At 36.1% G+C, this 22,861-nt stretch overlaps 1 protein-coding gene and 1 long non-coding RNA gene across 51 annotated transcripts in view; one reads left to right on the plus strand and one right to left on the minus strand.

The window, feature by feature from the left end:
• MAP2 (microtubule associated protein 2) overlaps window positions 1–22,861 on the minus strand; it is a 313,061-nt gene that overhangs the window by 140,640 nt on the left and 149,560 nt on the right. For 35 of the 50 annotated variants that reach the window (XM_089329964.1, XM_089329963.1, XM_089329960.1 and 32 more), the window contains exons 1-2: window positions 12,398–12,602; window positions 12,073–12,137 (exon numbers count right to left, since the gene is read on the minus strand). The gene's annotated coding sequence lies outside the window, so the exon portion shown is untranslated. Of the gene's footprint in view, window positions 1–12,072; window positions 12,138–12,397; window positions 12,852–22,861 lie in introns of those variants that run through there. The other 15 variants (XM_089329961.1, XM_051849208.3, XM_008259081.5 and 12 more) reach the window with 4 other exon arrangements.
• Window positions 1–22,861, plus strand: part of LOC108176883 (uncharacterized) — a 168,762-nt gene that overhangs the window by 56,179 nt on the left and 89,722 nt on the right. The window lies entirely within an intron of this gene.

Genomic DNA, 22,861 nt, shown 5'->3' on the forward strand with positions numbered 1-22,861 from the left:
ATTAAAGTCACTGGATCTTGATAGGCAGGATATTTTCACTTGAAAAGCAAGAGTTGGGTAGATACAAGATAATATTTATTTCTCAGTTTTTCAGATAAAATATTCGATTAAATAGAAAATAAACAAATGCAGATGATTTAATCTTCGTTAAGAACAGATCATAAACATTATAAACCTTGATAATACAAAGATAACATAAATAACATACTGGGGAAGAGGAACGGTGCTAGCCAAATTCCCTACTTCTTATTGTGGGATATCTATAGATACTTCCAAGCATCATTTATAGTTAAAACGGTAGTCAGAAGACTCTTGGAAAATAAGTCATTAAAATGGACTTCACTAGATGTGAGGTTGGAGATGAGGATGAGGGGAAAGATTTTCATTCTATTTTGATCCCTTTGGATTGATTATTTTTTTCACAATGAGGTATTTTTTAAATTTAAAAATGATAATTGTACTACTTATACAAAAACATGGTATATGCCTACTCTACACTAAATAGTTTGCAAGACACCAGGGAAACACTAGCAATAGACAAACCAAAGTTTTCACTTTCTTAGCGTTTAAATTCCTAAGGAAGGAGATAGAAAATAAGCAACTGTAGCATTCTTTGCTGTAGGGAACTGAGCATTTCAGGGTATTTAGCAGCATCTCTGGTCCCCACCCACCAGATACCAGCGGTTCTGACCCCGTTTGTGACAATCAAAAATATCTCTGGACATTCCCAAAACATGGTCATGTTCCCAATTATTGGGAAAATGGCTCAACTGGGAGCCAGATATGCCTGGATTTTATTTCAAGCTCCACCAATTATTACCTATTTGTCTTTGAGAAACATACATTTCAAAAATTATAGAAAATGAAATTTAAAAATGAGCTTATTTTGTTGCAAAAAATTTAAAAATCCATTCTTTTTTTTCAAAATACACATTTTAAGACCTTTCACATTCATGGATTTCCACTTTTTTCAGCAGAATAAACTTAGCTTTCTATTTTATTTTTCACAAAGTGCCCTTGTACTTAACCTCATTAAATCTCATTTTCCTCTTTGGTGAAATGGGGATTATAAAGACTATCTGATTGAAATCTGATTGATCTGCAGAGGAACATGTCAGTAGAACACTCTGTTGTGATGACAGACATGTATTAAAATATTACATATTGCATGTTATTACATAAATATTACATAAATTATTAAATTACTACATAATTATTACATATATGTAATGCTCTGAAAATATGTGACTACTAAACACATGACATGTGGCCAATGTAACTAAAGAATGATCTCAATTAAAAAAGTTATTAATTTAAGTTTGTTTAACTGTGTGTGGTTAGCAGCTACCATATTAATTGTTCCTTGCAATTCAAGACAGCAAGGGAAAGCCACTGGAGCAAAAGAAAGCCAGCACCTGTTAGGGTTTGTGAGGGAGATTAACAGGTTGATGATGTTTGGGGCAACCACACCAAATGAGAGCATTTTGGTAATCCTGGCATGCTAATGAGCACATGGAGGAAGGTGGTGAAGAGGACTCCAGGAGGGGTTGCTCTCTGTACCACAAAGGTCCTTAGTGGACCTGTTCCTTTTGCTGTCTACCTTGGTGCCCTAACCTCAACCTTAACCCTAACTCAGTGCTAGCTGAGACTACCATTTTTCTTTCTTTTTTTAAAAAAGATTTTATTTATTTGAGAGAGAGAGTTACAGAGACAGGGAGATCAGAGAGGGAGGTCTTTCAATCTCTGGCCTCAATGGCCAGAGCTGAGCCGATCTGAAGCCAGGAGCAGGAGCTTCTTGCAGGTCTTACATGTGGGTGGCCATTCTCCATGCTTTCTAAGGCCATAGCAGAAAGCTGGATTGGAAGAGGAGGAGCTGAGACTCGAACTGGTGCCCATATGGGATGCCCATGCTGCAGGCAGAGGTTTAAGCTACTACACCACAGTGCCAGCCCTTATAGGATTTCTGTGAGGATTAAATGATATAATCCAGTCCTTAGAACAGCATATCATTTTCTTTACATATGCTAATCTTCCATTTCTGCCTCTGAGTTCAGAACTGGAAGCTCTAGCTTCTAGCTCAAAGTTTTTCTTTGAAAGCTCTTTTAATTATTCTACTAGGAAAATAACAATGCCTGCTCCTAAAATTGTTTCTGCATAGATCTGATTTTCTGATGCTCTAATAATTTTCTTTGCTATTTGAGTTCATGCCAAGTTATTTACCATTTACTCAAAATTCTGTAAAACTGAGAACTGAACAATAGATTCTTATTAATCCATGCCTCTGTCAAATGTCTTTCAAATCAATATATATAGTATTTTCTGTGCTATCTTTGACCTCATCTAGTTTTAATATTGAAAAGCTTAAAATCATTTCAACAGTAACTGAGATTTTTACTAATTTTTACATACCTTCACATAATACTAATCCAAGACCCCAAAGGGTAGGAATTTCTTGGGATGCCAGAGAAATCCACTTATGGAGATCACTGCTAACTTGGACTAGTTTTTTTTTTTTTTTTTTTTTTTTTTTTTTTTTTTTTTTTTTTTTTTTAGCAACCAGCTCAATGCATGATTAAAACATTCTGGATTCAACAAAATATCCATTTTTTTTTTTGGTTTTTTTTTGCTTGTGCTGGGTAGCAGTAGAGGGTAAAATGTCTGGAGTCAGAGCAAATATACAACACCAGGTTTTTTATTTCCTAGCGGGTATTAGAGGAGTTATTTGCACTCTATAAACTTTGTTTTGTCATCTGGAATAAATATAATAACAAGGTCTACGGATTGCTGTGAGCTTTGGGACACTATGACAAAGTGTCTTGTATGATGTAAACTGTAGTACAGAAACTTCCCCCCATTAGAGCATAATGCCACTTCTTAGCGTTGTGCAGTTTTATAATGCAAAATTTGCATTTTAGGTGGTTTTGTGTGTGTGTGTGAGCATAACATAGGGAACAGAGTTTTAAAAGAACATGTGCACATCAAGCATTACATTACATTTATTATTTCTTTTATAACTCTCGACCATCTACTTCATTCTAGAGGCCTAGTACAGCAGTGTGGTTGGAGTTCAATGAATTAACTAAGGATTATGAATCCCCGCATGATTTAAAATTTATTTAATTTTCAGATCTCATATTTACTCAAGTACCAGTGTAATCTTGGAAATCACTAATTTCAGCAATATCTGCCCTCATTATTTAAAGTATAGGGAGCCTTCTTTTTAAAAGATTCTAGAATATCAGAAATTCATGTATTGCTAGGCTCCAAAATATGCTAAGTGGTGGTTCCTTAGACATCATTTGAGAAGAAATACCAAACGAAATACAACCATTTGTCATCTTCAGCATGAAACATACTATCTTTCCAGGAAAGAAACAAATTTTGGCTGTGAAGTGTTACATGAAGTAGCCTTGTTTTTAACAATTGCCAGATGAGGGTCAATGTACATCCGGCTTCTTTAAATGGTCATAATCCAAAGTCATTAACACCAGAAGAGAATTTGAAGAATGGTTAATTCAAACCATATGAGGCAGACTCAATGGAATCCACAAAAAAGAGAACTGATTCAGAAATTTCCTTGTGTGTGAAAGGGGGGTGTTGGGGGAGATAGAGACAGAGAGAGAGATTGGTGTTAGGAATACTAGAGATGATACTGTACTACACTGAGACTCTTAACTATTGAAGGAATGGCAAAAGTGAAATTCAAATTCTGGAAATTTTGCTGATTCTGTCTTGACCATGCAAAGATTATCACTGTCTTTTATAGAAAGGCCAGAGTTACACATACAGAGAAACACATCACATACACACTCTCTCACACACACACACACACACACACACACTTTCTCAGCTTCAACTTGGCAGAAGGATCAAGAGCATTTTCTGTGTAGATATCATAGGAAGTGCAAAGGTGCATATAACGTGGCTTATCTTCTCAAGGGCATCTCTTATGTGTTCTTGAAGAAATGTGGTTATCAGTTTAAGTTGATAGTTGTTCATATGAAAGTTAATTGATACTTCAACGGAATTTTTAATTTCAAATTTCTGAGGACATTGCGTATGTCAACTAGATTATTTAAGTATACAGCAAATTACAAAATGTCAGTAACAATGTCTAGAGATAAGATTATGCATGGTATAGAGAGAATTTGCCCTTTAAGCAAAAGATAAAGTTAATAATAAGACATCACAGATGTTTAATGGATACATAAGCTGTTCTTCCTTAAATATGAATACATATAATTGATTTCTTATTTTCTTAAATGTTACATCCAAAATGTGTGGTATGAGGAGACTCAAAAAGCTCCACACTCCCAAGTTCCTGCTGCTGAAACAGAAGGCTGTGAGTGATAGCTAGCACCAGAGGCAGAAAGAAAACTTCCCCCTTGCCAGAGCCTGTCAAGTCTTGCTAGGACCACTTAGCCCCTCTGAACACTCAGCTGTCTGCAAACATTTCCATCTCCCTGAGTAGAGCTATGATGAATCTTTCAAAGGCACGTAGGTTGCTGTCAGCAACCAAAAGAGTACACCAAAGAGAAGTGATCTTGATGGGGAAAAATGTATTCTTTAAACCAGAGACTATCATTTAGTCTCCTGTGACTTTAGGCAGTCACTCAAGGCTTGTGGTAGAATGTTGGTGGAAGAAGATGAGACATAGAAGCTCGGAAGCTCTGCACAAAGTAATGAGATGGATATGAAGAGGTAGGGGACAGAGGCTTCAGCAGGCCAGTAAGTACTGAACACCCAGGCAGAGAAGAGGTTAAATTATATGGAAATCATAAAGCAGCACACAGAAGGAGTTAAGGAATTGGCACAGGGTTATACAGAATCACATCCCTAAACCTGATCTACCAGAATTCATTAAATGGCGTAGTAAGTACAGAGCATGGGCCAGAAGAGTGACATCCAGTAGCTCATTAGGGAGGTTAGTGGCTCCTTCATAGAACAACTGGCTGTAATTGAAAAAGCTCAGGAGTAAAAGGAGCAATTGTCTCTCTTATCATCAAAGAAATTTAAGACTACGTGCTGCTGTTTCACAAGGACTCACATCGTTCTCATAACAATCATGTCTATTTTCTCTCGCCTGAATATCTGCCTTCTAACTTACTCATCAAGCCGTGGTCCAAGGACCTGCAGCATCAACATTACCTGAGAACCTGTCAGAATACATCACCTCCAGCCCCTCTGCAGACCTAGTGTTTCCAAACTGATCATTTAATAAGATCCCCAGTTACTCACCTCTGCTTTAAATCTCCCAGTGTCTACACTTACCCCTTCCGATCCAGTCTCTGTACAGACACCTACTAAATATTTTCATTTTATCCACTGATTACTTCACCACTCTAGAAGGGATATTCCATGAGGGCAGGAAAAAGGCGAGGAATTTGGTATTTAATATCTAATAAAGTTTAAATATGTGAGATCCCCTATATTGTATCTTTTCCACTTGAAAAATCTTACTCATGTTCTCTTGCTCTTGTCTATCAAGGAGATGCATGTTGCTTGCCAAGTCCAAATCCATTTGGACACTGTTTTATAAATGCCTGCTTTTTCTGCTTGCATTCTTAGTACACTCTCTGTGTCTGCTCTGCCACTCTACCTTTGGCTTGGAATTGCCTTTTTTTTTTTCCCTGACAGGCAGAGTGGACAGTGAGAGAGAGAGAGAGAGAGAGAAAGGTCTTCCTTTGCCGTTGGTTTACCCTCCAATGGCCGTGGTCGGCGCGCAGTGGCTGGTGCACTGCACTGATCTGATGGCAGGAGCCAGGTACTTATTCTGGTCTCCCATGGGGTGCAGGGCCCAAGGACTTGGGCCATCCTCCACTGCACTCCCTGGCCACAGCAGAGAGCTTACCTGGAAGAGGGCTAACTGGGACAAAAATCGGCGCCCTGACCAGGACTAGAACCCCGTGTGCCGGCGCCACAAGGCAGAGGATTAGCCTAGTGAGCTGCGGCGTTGGCCTCCCCATGTTAAAAAGCAGCAAAAACTGTCTGAACTCATTGTCTCCTTGCCTTCCATGTTTTATCTCTATTTTGTTTGAGTTCTGGACTTTGGCATTGTTTTCATACCCTTATTTACCCACTTCTCAAGTTCTTGTTTTTATCCCCATAATTTGACTACTTTGGAGGCAGATATAGATTTGAAATTAGTTCTGAAATGTGTCTCTGCCTCTTCATTTGTAATGAGGGTATAACAGAATAGACTTTGGAGTTACTGTGATAATTGAAGTGCCTGTCACAGATGTTGGCACATGGCAGGTGCTAATGTAATCTCAGCTTCCCTTTCTTGGAGGAAATCCAAGATTCATTTTGAAACCACTGAATTTATCTGGCCAAGGATTTGACAATATAGAATACAGTGATTTTGTTGTTAGGAAGTATCCATCAGAATTAATTTGGACTATCATGTAAGAGTAATGTAAAAACAATTCCACTGCAGCATGATGATAGTGAAAGAATAAAAACCATAGGGAATAAACATGTTCAATGTCTATGTGAGATAAACCTATGTAGATGGCAACATTCCGTAAAAGATGCCACTGAGGTACAAAAGGTAGAATTTTAAAATGTATCCTTCTGATCTTAATTATATAAATTTCTATGCATTAAGACAAAAGTAAATAAGTTAGAATATTTAAAAGAGTTAAACATAACCTCTGGATTGTGTAGCTGAAGGTGACTATTATTTCTTTTTTCTTTCTTTTTTTTTTTTTTTTGACAGGCAGAGTTAGTGAGAAAGAGAGACAGAGAGAAAGGTCTTCCTTCTGTTGGTTAACAATGGCCACTATGGCCAGCGCTGCGCCAATCCGAAGCCAGGAGCCAGGTGCTTCTCCTGGTCTCCCATGCGGGTGCAGGGCCCAAGCACTTGGGCCATCCTCCACTGCCTTCCCAGGCCACAGCAGAGAGCTGGCCTGGAAGAGGAGCAACCGGGATAGAACCTGGCGCCCCAACCTGGACTAGAACCCAGGGTGCCGGCGCCACAGGCAGAGTAAGCCTAGTGAGCCGCAGCGCCGGCTCTCTTCTTATATGCTTTTAAATTTTACTAAATCTGAATTTATTGTTTTATACAGATAACATTTGTCAAATAAACAATAAATCCAGAAGTCTTTATTTTTGTTCTTCACTTATTTTCTCGAGAATTTGAGCATTTGATTGTTTTCTATTATCTTGCCTTTGTTCTTCTTTGTTTTTTTTTTTTTTTTAAGAAACCCTTCCTTCAACCTTGTCAAGTTTTGTCCCTCATTCTGTATCCTAAATGCATGTGCTTCCAGGAGTTAAATCTCTGGTCTTCTCCTCATTATCTTTCTTGGTAATTTCATTCACTTCCCTAACTCCCTTTCTCAGCTTGGGGTCTACACGTTCTACAATCTACTAGCCCAATCTACCCACATGTCCAGCCATCCTGAGCTAAACAGACTTCATTTTTTATTCACACTCTCACTCATTCATTTAGCATTTATTGACTACTACATTCTAGACTATCTGTTACAGACTACAAGTACAATACAAATGAAAAAGGGCCTCTTCCCCACATAGCTCTCAGCTACCCTTCTCTCATCATTGAGAACGTCAAGGCAAAGACCCAAGAAAAGGAAGGCATGCCCCCTGTCCAGCAGAGATGATAACTGCCAGACAGCAGCTGGAAGATGGATGCACCCTGTCTAAACTACAACACCCAGAGACTCCACTCTGCACTTGGTCCTGTCCCCGAGGCAGGAGATGTGTTTAAGTTCCCTCTCTCTCTTAAACTTTCAACAAATTTCACTGCACTTTTTCTTTCAATAAACTTGCATTCCCCTCTACCCCAAACCCTGGGAAAAGAAACCAAATTCAAACTTCAGAGGCACCTTTGATTCTTTTTTTCTTTTGCTCTTCATTCTTCCTACAAATTGAGAAGTTACTATTCTTTGTATGTGAATCTGAGCTCACAAACATTGTTCATTTGTATATCTTCTTTCTTATGTCTGCAATCAACACCCTTGTTGGAACTTTTTTTTCAGGATTATTCTATCTTTCACAGTGATGATTTTTTAACATGCTGTCACACACAACTCAGTCTCACACAGAGCTCTATAAGAAATCATCTGAGAATCATCATCTGTTCCAAATGCAGTCAGTAGCTTTCCATTGAATACCAAAAAAAAAAAAAAAAAAAAAAAACCCAAAAAACCACCCTCTCACTTGGCATTTAAACTCCCTGTCCAACATATGAAGTTGTGCTGAATGAAATTTTTACTTTGTATTCAAAAAAGGGTAATAATTTTCTATTTCATGTGGCACAACTTGACAGTATTCACAGACATTTCTACCCTTTTCTTCTAAGTTCCCTTCTTCTGTCCTGTACTCTAGAGTACAAATGAGATCACTCTATGCTTTCGAAACATATTTACTTCATTTGATTCCTTTGTTAATGTCTGTTCTTCCTGTGGCTCATCCATGAACTCTCCTTTAGTCTCTTCCACCTTGAACACTTCCATTCTTTCCTAAGTTCCGCCTGAGAAGAGTCATTCTCCATAAAGCACTGCCTGTGGATCCTTTCTCTGTTGTTAGTCGTCTTGCCCTGGAATGAAGTTCCTTAAGAAGTGATTCAGGTTTCTCTTATGGTACCAATGAGTCTGTGTTACTTCCTTACTGCACACTGCCTTTCCCAACTAAGCTCTGGAAGTATCTGACTGCATGTAAACCCCTTTGAAAGTAGAGGGTCTTAATACACATTTGTGTAATCGTTAGTCCTTCAGTGGGTTTTCTGTATTAGTACATTGTCCTCAAATTTGAATGTGGTATTTTCTCTACTGTTCATTATAAACTTCCTGCTTGTTATTTAGTTTGGCTTTTTAAATCTTTAGTCATCATTTCACCAAAAAAATAAAATCTCTGCATGCTAAGAAATTGGCTATGCCATTTAGCATGTGAATTATCTGGCTAATTTTCTTATATAGATTATGCAATTCAATAATAGTACTACATGGTAATAACATAGAAAAATGTTTTACAAAGTAACTTATTTTAAAGTTTCATGATTTATTTCCAAATTTTTTTCTTGAATATAAAATATTTATATTTTTATGAATACTATTGAATGCCATTGTATTTGAAAACATAGTAACATATACAAGTATATTCACCTGAATACAGTAACATATACTTGCATATTGCTTGCTTAAATAAATGACTAAGGAAAGGACTGTGCCAAAAAATCTGCCAGAAAAAAAATGTAGTGTGCTGTGGTTTATATGAAGGGCTCTGTGGCCAGACCAGGATTGATTGCAAAACTGGAGTCTCAGTTCATTCATCTGTAAATTGATGACCATACCTACCTCCCAAGAGTACAGGGAGAGTTAAATGAGATAATATATGGTAAGGGCTTAGGATATGATCTGGTACATAGTTAATAACAAAAAGTTATAGCTTTCTTAACAATGAAAATTCTATAAAGCTACTAGGATTCCAGAAGTTTCTTTGCAGATTCCTTAATTATACAGAGTGAATATCTACAAATATGCTTCTATCTCTCTACAAGGGTATTTCAAAAAGTTCATGGAAAACAGAATTAAAAGCTAATATGCATTTCTGTGAACTTTTTGAAGATTTCTTGCATATTTCTTAAATGTTTTGTTGCTCATTATGGACTCATTAAGTATGACATCATTTCTAGTATTACATTTAGAAAGAGAGAGAGAAAAAAGGCTCCCTCCTCTCTGCTGCAGCAGACTCTTGGCTGAAGCCATGTTGAGCAATAAACAAAGTCAAGGCTGAGAGTATTCAGGAAGCATCCACAAGGAAAGCTCATGCTGCAGTTTGACATTTCCCCCTAGTTGATTAAAGTGGAAGGGGACATTTCAATAATTCTTTCTAGCTTAACCTAAAATTAAAAAAAAATCCTCTTTCATATCACCTGGGGAAATGCCTACACATGATTGATTTGCTGTTATACCTAGTGCTAAACATCCAATTCACTATTATTTATCAGAGACATATTAAAAATATTTTAAGTAACTAAAAATATCAAATATCTGTTTCAAAGTATATAGTCTCATGAAAAGCAAGAATAAAAAAAATAAAGGAAATATTTATGAATTCATTTATGTATTTAATAATTTTAAAATATTTATTAGATTCCTACTGTGGCTTGGGTACTATCATATGTACTAAATACATGAGCAAATCATCAAAGGAATTAATCATCAAGACAATATTGTTTTACAATCAGTATAAATAGATATCTGATTAGAAGCCAATAGTCAAATTCTGATCTGATGGCTGCTTTTTTTTTTTTACACAAATCTGTAAGCACACCCTTAGATAAATTTTAAAATGGTTCTAGAAAATTTAGGCACCAGCAACCTCTTCTACATACGCCACTTCTCCAATTACTAGATAAGTAGTAATAGAGCTTAATAGTTCCTACTGACGATATGCTGAAGACATTTTTTAGCAGTTAATTAATAATAATATCCTTTTCAATTCTTACAATATTCAAAAGTTCAAAATTAACATAATGAGTTGCCAAATGAGTCTGAAGGTTAGGAAATGGATCCTCATGTAAAATATGTGCTGTATGGATTTAGTTAGGTAAGAAAATACCAAAAATTTTCACTTCCCTAAGTGAAACCTAAAAGGAGAATGGTCTCATAGATTGTACCACATCAAGGAGGAATAGTAAGTTCTGTTTGGGTTTTCATATACGATTCCATCAAGTTATTTCCAAGGAAAAATGCAATATAACTTCATGTGTTTCTGAGACTAGCCTACTCAATTTTGTCAGTATCTGAAACCAAGTAATTTCCTTTTTTAGAACACCCTGTTTTATTTTAACAGAATTCATTCTCCTGTTCAAAATTCTTATGTGATGCTGCCTACACTCTGGAAGGCTGCAGACAGTGTCATCTGCCCCTTACTTCTCTCCCACAATCACTACCCACAGCAGCAAGGCTCTTAAGAAGTGCTTGTGGAATGAATAAATTAAATTTCTCATGATTATACACTGCAGAGAAAATCAGCCAAGGACAATGCATTAGTCTCCTTCAGCTGCTACAAATCTTTACATTCACAGGTGTACATCACCTACTTGGGGCATTTCAGGGTCAGCAAGTTGAACACCAGCCATTTTTAAAGTATATTATAAAACCTAAGTTTATTGCATGCAATATTTTCATCTGATATCTTGTGGGGAAATACTATATGGATGTCAAGGAAATGTTTTAATGGCGCTATTGATCATCTCAGTAAAGCAGAAAATGTCTTCCATTTTTTTTAAAGGCAAATCACAAATATAGGCTTTCTTGATGTGAAAATATACTAAAGTTAAAGATAATGTTAAAAAATTAAGGAATATGTAATGCCCAATGTTGCCCTCTCAAATCAATATGAATCTTGATGCTGAATTTGGAAATTAATATTTTTCATATAAGACATAAGGCCCACAATTGATGGATTCGGCTGCTTTCATGGCAAGATAAAGGATTACTTTCTTATGCTGCCAGTTCTGAATAAAGCATACATAAAATCAGTTCTTTGAATAAATAATAACCATGACCTTTAAGTATATCAATTGTTAAAGACTAAAGCATCAATGAAGAAATTAGAATTTTTATTTGCAAAACCCAACAATACTGAGTCATTCCTGGGTTTCCATCTCTTATGGCTCATTCTACATTGGAAGGGTAAGCCATTTCATTTAACCATTTAAAAAAATCATTCATCAGGAGGATTTTTCCATACAAAATCTTAGTTAATATATTTCTCTTAAAATCAAACTGATGAATTTTTATTAAGATGGAGATTTTTGGACATTTTAAAAAACGTTGCAATGTTACATTCCAACAATTAGATATGCTGATTTCTTAAAAATAACTTACAATATAGACAAAAGACATAATTCTTCAGGCTTCTTTTAATCCAAATAAATATGGATAATGGTATTATTTGCACCGGAAATCATAAATGCTATCGACAATAATCAACATAGCCTTAAAGATAAAAGGCCAACTGTGGAGAGATTAACTAAAATAAGAACATTTTCCAATTCTTCCCTGATTTTCCCTCATTTAAACATCCAAACAAAACATGTGGTACCTTTTAATTTTCTGAGTGAGTAGTTCCCAGTCAATGCTTCTTCGGTTGGAGACAAGAGGAAGAATCTATTGAAAGAAAACAAAAGGAAAAAAATATATAGGTTTGTTAAATAAATATCAAAAATGGCAACTCACCAGTAAGCAAAAGCATTCTTTATATCCAAATAAGTCTATGCCTTACGATTTACAGTACAAAATATGCAGTACTTGAATTTTTAAGAAGCTCAATAATGAATTGAAAAGCATTTCACTCGGAGATCATATAAAGCAGATCCTTTGAAAAACAGAATAAAAACAAAACAAAATAAAAAGCCCCAAACCATTACCAGCGCATATGCAGCAACACCCCCCAAGTCTAGCCTTTGAAAACTGCTGCAGAATCTTCCTCCAGGACCATTATCTCCAAAGGCTGGCTCCCTGGCTTTCCAGCTCCAGACAGACGCAGTCTGCAAGCCACCAGCTCGCGTCTGTGTGTGTCGGGGAAGGGAAGCTGCAAATTAGAAAAAGTCCCCGCAGTGGCGAAAAGGAAAATAAGGCGAGTGGGAGAGGGAGAGAGAGCTCACTAGCCTCAGAATTTTCGAGAATGATGACAAGCCACTCAGCTCCGCCATCATTCACTGACAATAGGATGCAGTCGTGGCTTACGATTTAGCGGTTTGCCATAGGGGCTTCTGGTACCAAATGCCTGACAGGCATTTTAATTGTCTCCATCCAAGTGTGTCCCCTGGAGTCGAGTCTATAAGCCTATGAATGTCATCATCTGGTCTCCTTTGTGTTAATGCCAGACGCGCGCGCGCAGCGCGCACACACTCTCTCTCACACACATCGTGCTGAAAACTTAAATGGACAGTTTTCAGGCACAGATGATTTACAAACAAGGTAAACTGCATGAACAGGACGTGAGTAAATGATAGATTATAAGTGTTTTTATTAACTTCATGGAGGATGCCGGAGATTATTTAATGTTTTGTCATTGGCAAATAATTTGAATATTTTTAAAACTGGTAGATATTGGTAGTTTATATTACAAAATAAATGTGTCCGTTAGAGAAATGCATATATTTACATATATTTTCCTACAGAAAATTTAATTCCCCTTGTAACTATGACAATTGCGCACTTGGCAATGTCTTCCTTACAAGGGCGAAAGCAAAACACAAAGAGGGTTAGGAAACCAGGATTGATAAGTGATTTTGTGGACAATCTATTTTATTCCGTTTACACACAAAAGCAAAAGGAGATGGCAACTAGCTTGAGTACTGGAACTGTGCAGTCCCTAAGGGCCAAGGTGAAGAATTGAATCTCTAGCATAATCAGAATCCCTTCATGCTATCAACTGAAATTAACAGTTAAATATTCCTGTTTTACAGTGCCCCTTATGTAGGGAGGTTAAGTGTGGAGTAACTCCCTGCATTTATTTCATGAAGAAGAAGGAAAGAGGAAACTGTTAATAAATTAATTATTTTTACGGCATTGTTAACGCCCTGCACCAGTGAATGGAACAAAATTCGACGTCTACCAAAAGGACCAGCTGAGAACAAGGGTGCTGGGAGGGAGCATCTCCATGGTTACCAGAAACAGAAAGTAAGGGGAATGTACAAGCTGATGCTAGAGACGAGGGGGATGAGACCCAGTGGAGGGAATTTACAGACAGAATCTTCCTTCTGGAATGATTTGTCTCTATGAGTTTTATGCTACATTTTGAATTCATTAAGATGAATTTGTACTCTTCCTTCAGCCATTCTTCTGCATTTTTTGATCCCTAGCTAATTTTGCTTCCATAAATATTTAAGGTATGGTTCTTTTGTATGAGATCGATCCTGCCACTCCTTGCTTACATCTATATACTAGATTCATGGAAATCACTCAACCTCGCCCACACTCTTTGTTTCATAGCTGGGAAAGCTGAGGCCCAGGCAGTCTGACCAAGGTCACCAAATAGAGATACCAGCCAGTTCCTGACTCAGTCCCTGCTTTTCTTCTCTCACTGAGTGACCCGCCTTCTCTTCTTTCTCTTCTGTTTACAAGCAACAGATTCCAGAAACATCCTTTGTCTTTGATCCTGTAAACCTTTTATTTGCTAAGGCAGTACTCTCCCTCCTTAAAATACATTGCAATCATTCTGAGAACTAGCTTTGCTTAATATTCGTGCTGCACGAATTTGAGGTCTGAAGAATATGGGGTAATTATGGAAACAGCTTTTCTTTCATTTCCAATCTGGCAATCACATGAATCAAACATGATTGCCTTTTTGTAGATTTACGTTGTTGAGCCTGAACTTAATCAACATATACTAGGCACTCTGTCATTGTGAGCATCATTCTTTCCACACATATGACCTTTCATGTTGAGGCAGACCCCCCAAAGTTCCCCTTATTACGGACATTCCAAAACGTCCTGAGGTTATCCGAAACAATGAAGCTGCAAAATTGAAAGCCCGAGTAAAATAAAAAAAAAAAAAAAAATTAGAAAAAAAAAAGGAACATTGACTCAAAAACAACCACTGGAGGGCGCAGTATTTGTTAAAATCTTTCTGAACTACTCAGTAAAAATTATGGTTAGGATTTGACCTTGATATTTTATTATTTTACTTTCTTTCAAAAGTGTCCTTTCAAAATTCAATTCTTATGACTCATTGCTTTTAGGTTAATTCATCTGTAGATGGAGTCACGCTACATTTTTTCTATCTAAAATACAGTTGCTGCCAACATTATCATTCTCTTCCTCCAGTACAGCAGCTATAACACGAATAAATCACATTTTTAAAAATATGATTACCAGAGGCAATAATTATGAGAGATTTCAGGGCATAGTGAATCCTACACACAGGCTAGTATTTCTCCCACTCCCAGTGCTCCTTGAAACATGATCTTTCTGTTAAATGCTTATTTTTATTCAGTGATTTCAGACAATATATTGTCATCTGTTCACTTATGAACACACAAAAATGATGTATAAAATTACCATTTCTTGAAATATGTATCATATTCCACCAGATCGCATAAACTCACATACTAGTCCTGGTTAGTGTAAGAAATAGCACAACTTTCAAAAACACTTAATACTTTCTGCTCTTAATATGTCATGTTTTAAGAATACAAGATGACAGATAACTGAGAGACTCATGAATTTTTAGATTTTCATGTTTATGCCTATGAAGCTGAACTGTGTTTCTTTTCTTTCCCTTCCTCTCTTTGACAATAGTTTAGACCTTAGCACAATTCACCAGTTCATTTAACCAACTCTGATGACACATATATGTATTTTTCAGACACTTGATAGTTTCTAGGGATGAGACAAATGTGAAACAGTATTTACTACTTTGAAGCATTAGTTATAGTGGGGGAAGTAAACAGAGACCTAACTTTACCTTCTTTCTCTCACTTGGATGAGATCATATGACTCTGCCCCTCTGGTGTATCTGTATCTTTGCAGATGCTGATGTGCAAGAATCTGGTTTAACTGTATTCCCAAATTAAGTGAACTCACTCCCCTGGCTCTTTTGGAAGACCCATGGTTTCATTCTCTAAACAAACTAATTTGTGTATTGGTGCGTAACTCTTTAAACTGTTTAGGAATGAATAATGGAAGCATATCTTTCGTACCGCCTTGAAGCCTTTGCTCTCACATGATCTTCTTGATTAGGGCTTTCTTAACTAGAAAATGAATATTGCAGCCATGCCCCAGCACAATCCTTAGTTGCTATTCCATTTTCCCTCTTCTGAGCATGAAGAGCTGATAGCCCTATGCTAGATAATTTGCAAAATTCAAAGTAAGCAGAAATCTTTATTTTAAATAAATGAATATCTATAATGGAAATCATCAAAATATGAATTTTATGGCAATGAGTGATTATACTCCAATAAAAAGTGATATTCATGAGGGAAGCAATGCATAGAATAGGGAAAACAATGTAGGATTCAGTGATTTTTCTTGGGTTTAGATACTCTAGTTCATCACTGTGATTTTTTTTTTTTTTTTTGAAAGAGAAGGAGAAATAGAGAGGGAGATCTTCCATCCTCTGGTTCACTCCCCAGATGGCCACAATGAACAGTGCTGGACCAGGCTGAAACCAGGAGCCTGGAACTTCATCCCAGGTGTCCCCTAAGGGTAGAAGGGGCCCAAACACTTGGGCAATCTTCTACTGCTTTTCCCAGGTCATTAGCAGGGAGCTAGGTCAGAAAGGGAGCAGCTGAGACATAAACCAGCACCTCTATGGAATGCTGGCATCACAGGCAGCAGCTTTGTCCACTATGCCACAATGCCAGCCCCCACTGTGATTTTCACATTCATTCATTTGAAAAATATTTCTGTGTGCCTCTGTGGTCCAGGCAGTTTTAGGTGCTTTGGCTCCACCAATGTCCAAACATGTAAAGACGACTGCCTTCATGGAGCTAGCCAATGAGGTTGGTACAGATGGAGCATCTTACTCCAAAAATCTGAAATAAAAAATGCTGCAAACCTCAATATTTTTAGGTACCAAAATGATTCCACATGTGGAAATGTCCACATCATAAAACTTTGTTCCATATACAAAATTGTTAAAATATTGAATAAAATTGACTTCCTGCTATAAGGTATATATGAAACATAAATGAATTTCATATTTACACTTGAATCTATGAGCTTGTTTGAAATATCAGATTTTGTGTTTAAATAAGTTTAATTTCAGTTTTTACATTTTAAAAATTAAAAAAAGATAATGAATTAATACTTACTAATGGCCAAAGTATTTTCAAATCATTTTTCACCAAGCCAGTTATAATAACTATGTGTACTTTAAAAATTAAAAATAGAAATAGTAATTATATGTTCATTTTGAATTTGTTATTGTAAATATAATAGGAAAATGTTATTTGCAAATTATTTTGATATCCAAATTCCAAATGTTTCCTTATTTGCTATAGATGATATCTTTTCTTCCAACAAAGTTGATCCAAACAAAAAGTGTAATGTGGTCAAACAGCAAAAGAAAGCATCATAGTTTTCACTTTAGTCTGAATTACATGAAATACTGAAATTTTATTATGTCTTACCTACAAAGAGGCAATTTCATATGTTTTGACCTAATACTTAGAGAAGCCATAACATGATGCACAGTTGAATAGAGTAAGTTATAAAAATGACACCTGTTGGGGCCGGCGCCATGGTGCAGTGGGTTAATCCTTCGCCTGGGGTGTCAGCATCCCATGTGGGCACTGGTTCAAGTCCCAGCTGCTCCACTTCTGATCCAGCTCTCTGTTATGGCCTGGGAAAGCAGTGGAAGATGGCCCAGGTCCTTGGGCCCCTGCACCCACGTGAGAGACCAGGAGGAAGCACTTGGCTCCTAGCTTTGGATAGGTACACCAGCTGTTGCAGCCAATTGGGGAGTGAATCAATAGAAAGAAGACCTTTCTCTCTGTCTCCTCCTCTCACTGTCTGTAACTCTACCTCTCAAATAAAATAAACAAAAACAAAAAATTACACCTGTGTTTATTGAAGCATTATTCACAATAGCAAAGATATGGATACAATGTCAGTTTCCACTGCTGGATTAATGGATAAGGAAACTGTGTTATTTATACATAATAAAATATTATTCAGCCTTACAAAAGGGCAAGATTTTGGTATTTGCCATAATGTGGATGAGCCTGGAAAACATTATACTAGGTGAAATAACAGGCAAAGAAACAAAAACATTGCATGGTCAAAGTTACATATGAGATCTGTAAAAAATTTCAAACACAGACACACATAATGACACAGTGGTTAGCAGGGGTGGAGTAGGGAAGGTGGGGAGACATAAGTCAGAGGAGACAAAGTAGAAAATATGTAGGAGGAACAAATGTATAAAATCTAACACAGAAGAGAACTATAGATAATAAAACTGTACCATAACAAAGAAAAATATCTCAGTAGATTCCATAAATTTATGCAAATATGATTTTTCAAAAATAATATTAATACAATTGAAACTTAAAGATACAGTATATCCATGTAGTAGAACATTATTAGGCAATAAAAATATATTAACACATACTACAGCCTGAATTAATTTCAAAAACATTATACTAAGTAAAAGGAGACAGTTACAAAAGACTATATAATGCACAATCCCATTTATATAAAATACCTAGAATAGTCAAATCTATAGACACAGAAACTATATTAGTGGTTTCTAGGGCCTGAGGACAAGGGGCAATGCAGAATGATGGCTAATGGTTACAAGTTTTTTTTTTTTAAGAGTAAAATACTCTGAAATCAGGTGATGGTTATGATTGTATAACTGAATATTACAAAAACCATTTAATTGTATACTTTAAAAGGCTGAATTTAATGTTATATGAATTGTATTTCAATAAAGTACTTTTCCCTAAAAATATGAAGTAATTTTTAAAATTCCAGTCTCTAGGCAGCATGTCTTTGAATTCCATGACCACTAGTTAAAATATGCTAACTATCAGTTTCATTCTGTGACATATTCCAGATGACCACCAATTATTAGAAGCATGGCTCCAAAAGCTGTTCACTTTTTAAATTCAAATGTCATGAGTTTTCTGAATCATTTGAGGATCTGAAATTTTTTCTAGAAATATTTCTCAAATTCTTTGATAAATTTGATAGAGGTTTCTAGATTACAGTTTTTAAAAATTGCTTGAGAAAATGGATTAACATGATATCTTCAAAAAATTCAAATATTTATGTGATAAAGATTTATGTGATAAAAAACAACTGGTCAGAATATAAAAGAGCAATCACTAAGCACCAAAAGGGTAAATATATGAGTGTATAAATCACTCACAGGGTTTTTGTTTTTCATAACAAAATATATCAATTAACTATACCCCATCAACATAGCTGTTAAAATTATTTAACAAATCAATATTTGGGAAATTCATGGAAAGGATTTTGATAGAAGATAATGGACACATTTATTACTGGGGGTAAAAATTTCTCCCCCAAAAATAGAATCCCTGAATTACTTGTCTCCTGCCTCAAGTTTGGTTTGGTTTGGTTTTATTTTGTCATGATTGAGATAGACAACATTCAGCAGCTTATTGTGTATTATGTAATCTGTCATTTACTTTTTTTTTTTTTTTTTTTTTTTTTTTTGACAGGCAGAGTGGACAGTGAGAGAGAGAGACAGAGAGAAAGGTCTTCCTTTTGCCGTTGGTTCACCCTCCAATGGCCGCTGTGGCTGGCGCGCTGCGGCCGGCGCACCGCGCCTATCCAAAGGCAGGAGCCAGGAGCCAGGTGCTTCTCCTGGTCTCCCATGGGGTGCAGGGCCCAAGCACTTGGGCCATCCTCCACTGCACTCCCGGGCCACAGCAGAGAGCTGGCCTGGAAGAGGGGCAACCAGGACAGAATCCGGTGCCCTAACCGGGACTAGAACCCGGTGTGCCGGCGCCGCTAGGGGGAGGATTAGCCTATTGAGCCACGGCACTGGCCCTGTTATTTACTTTTGCTAGGCATAATATGCCATTGAGCTAGACTATTTATTCAACTACAGTTTGAAAATGCATTGATATTGTATAGGCCATAAGTTCTTTTATCATTTGTCTTACTTTACATTTATTTTAAGTCTTATATACATGTAACTAGTAGAAAATATTTTAAACCAAGGTGTTCACTTTCACCACTAGACTTAGATGAAGAATGAATCTAGTAAAAAAAAATGTAAGTCTGTAAAGAAGCAAAGAACAAACTGACATCTGGGTGAACCATAGTCCTCTCTGACATTCTCACTGTGAGTATGATTAGACTTGGCCTGCAGTGGGGAGGATGAATTTATTCTAAGCTGGTAGGAAGAAGCGTAAGATAAGATGATCGAAACAACTCTCCAATTCCTGTTGAATCCAACTTTAATCTTTCTGAGTCATCAGGATCAGGGTTTGGCTTCACAATTTCACTTGAAGTGTCGGTGCAGTTTTCCCCATATTCTTAAATGCAAGTAGAAAATGCATTTCAAACTATTTTTGGATTATGAAACCATTTTGAATATCAGAGATATTCATAATTCACTAGAAAACTGCACAGGTACTTTTAAAAATATCTTGCTTTCTTTATCTTAACAGTGTTTTTATCTAATTTACCAAGATGAAAACAATAGAATGATGTAAATGGAGAAAGGCAAAGAGAGAGAGAGAGAGAGAGAGAGAGAGAGAGGAATTTTTCTTATTTTCTGTTTCCAAATAATGACTGCAGGTTAGTGAAATAGCTAGCCCTACAGCCATATTTGGATTTTGTATGCCATTATCATCTATGCTTAGCAACTGATTATGTCTCTAAGGTTCTATTCTACTCACTGATTTACGCCAAAGTAAATTGAACTGAAAGGTCTTTCGTAAAGGTATCATGTGAGCTGCAATTATGAAACATAATTGCTACCTCAATTTATCAAATCACCTTAAGAACTATGTTGAGAATAAAAACTTTATAAAAATTTTTAAACTATCATAGTAGAACAACTGGAACTTTCCTATATTGCTGTGGACATTTAAATTAGCAAAACTACTTCGAAGACTATCTAGCAATATATAGCAAAGCTAACTTTCTGACAATAGCTAGCAATATGTGTCTGTCCCATGAGCAAGTCCACTGCTAGTAGACTGAGAGAAGAGACATGCATAAGTATGCCGTCAAAAACATTTACAAAAATGTTTTAATAGCTTTATTCATGATAGCATAAAAATTAGAAAATACCCAATACTTGTCAATAATAGAATTAATTGTGCTATATTCACATAGTAAGAGGATTACTACACATTTAAACAGGAAAAGAAACAAGAAAAATTACTCTTGCATGCAGCTACTTAGATGAATCTCATAAGCATGATGAGTGAAAGAGTATATAATGTATTATTCCATTTGCATGAATTTCAAGAACAGACAAAACTATTACTCCAATCTATCTTTGGGGAATAGGTGGAGGGGTAGTACTGCCTGGGAAGAAGCACAGTGTTTTATTGATTTGGGTGGCCAAATCATGGAGGGGAGAAGAGGGAAAGGAATTAAGATGTGTGGATCTATTAATGTATGGTATACCTCAAAATAATAAATATGATAGTCCCATTGGCTCAGAAGCTCTTTGTTTACAATAAGTTTTAAGGTTTGCAGTGAAAATCATTTAAAAGGAGTTATTATGAGCAATCATTTTGTAAGCATATCATGCAACCATGGCTGTATCAATGAAGACCATATGATCTTACATGTATGTTAAATAAACAAATTGTAGGAAAATATTTTCCCCAGTAGAGAGATGGCTTTTTACATTGAGTTTTAGTGCATAAATGGAAACTGTAAGTAAAAAAATAAATGAAGGGAACAAAATAAAGAAAATACATATTTAGGAACACATCAACTAGTAACAGAATTTGTCTACAGCACCCCTTACAGAACTATAATATTATGACAAAAGAATGGACAGTTTAAGATGTTTTCCAAATAGTTTCTTTCACAAATAACTCTTGCTGACACCTGCTATAATTGCTAGTTTATTTCAGGTTTGTCTACTTTTTTAGCCCATATCTTATCCTTCCTTTTGTGCATTTAAAATTCTGCCTCTTTCCTGATATTTTCCCAAACTTTCAAAGCACACAGTATCACAAAGCTTCTTTTCTCGGAATCAACGTGAGACACACACACACAAACAACACAGATATGATATAAGCAAATTAGTTTCTATAGTGTACTAACCTTTTTGAGCACATTATTTTAGTCAACAATTCTGAGAGCTAAGGACTGCTGTCTTACAGTTGAGAAAATAGGGCCAGTTAGGGTTAGCAATGTGTCCAATGACACAGAGGTGGTAAGGGTAGAGCAGAAATTCAATCCCTTGACTTCTGAGCTAGTTTGCAATTCAGCCTAACACTTACAAGGTAACAGAGCAAACAAACTAACATAGAACTAACAAGTTTCCATGTTTCTATGACAGGTATTTAAGATTATTTATGACAACAATATGCTGTGCACCAAAGCTATAGGATAAGAAACACAGATTTTTATTTTCAGTATTACTTCAGATTACATCTGCTCATGTTTAAATAATGTGCATAAACACAAGTATTTTGTTGTTGAGGAAGAAAATATGATTTTATTTACTGTTTACCTAATCTATTCTTGGAAGAAAAAATAGAGTTATATGGATGAGATACATGTTCCCATGTTCTTGAAAACTCCATTGTTTAATGATTTGGGTTTTTACCTTTGTTTTTAAAATCTTTCAAATTAACCCATATCTGAGAAAGATACATGATAATAAAGTGCATGTCTTAACAAAATCCAAAACTACCCTCCTGTTTTTATATCATTAGGAATCACCAAATACCAAAGTGGATCTTAAATGTGCATCAGAAAACTGAATCAATGTCATATTACATCATCCATGTTTAGTATAAATCAAAATCTTTTGTGGTTGAAATTTGGGTATGGGACACTTTTATGCCAAATAACCCCTTTCTCTAGTCTGTCTTCCCTCAAATATTGCCTTCTCGGTGAGGTTTCAACTGATCATTATATTTAATACCGCAATCTGTAATTCCATTGTCCAATATCCTTTATTCTATTTTGCCTGATGCTTGTCAGTTTCTAATATACTATATGTTTATATTTATTCTTCATTGTTTCTCTCCATTCACTTGTAAGTTTCATGAAGGCAGGACGGTTTGCCTGTTGTATTAATTACTACATGCCAAGTACAGAGAAACTGATTTCGGTATATAACTGGTATGCAATAAATATTCGGTCAGTATGAATTCATGCCTTCATGAATAACTGAAATTAAAATTCACATAAAAAACATGAATGGGGAG

This window comes from Oryctolagus cuniculus, chromosome 3 (genome assembly GCF_051225735.1).
Source record: "Oryctolagus cuniculus isolate XC-2025 breed Fujian yellow rabbit chromosome 3, ASM5122573v1, whole genome shotgun sequence".
In the NCBI taxonomy this organism is placed as follows: Eukaryota; Metazoa; Chordata; class Mammalia; order Lagomorpha; family Leporidae; genus Oryctolagus; species Oryctolagus cuniculus.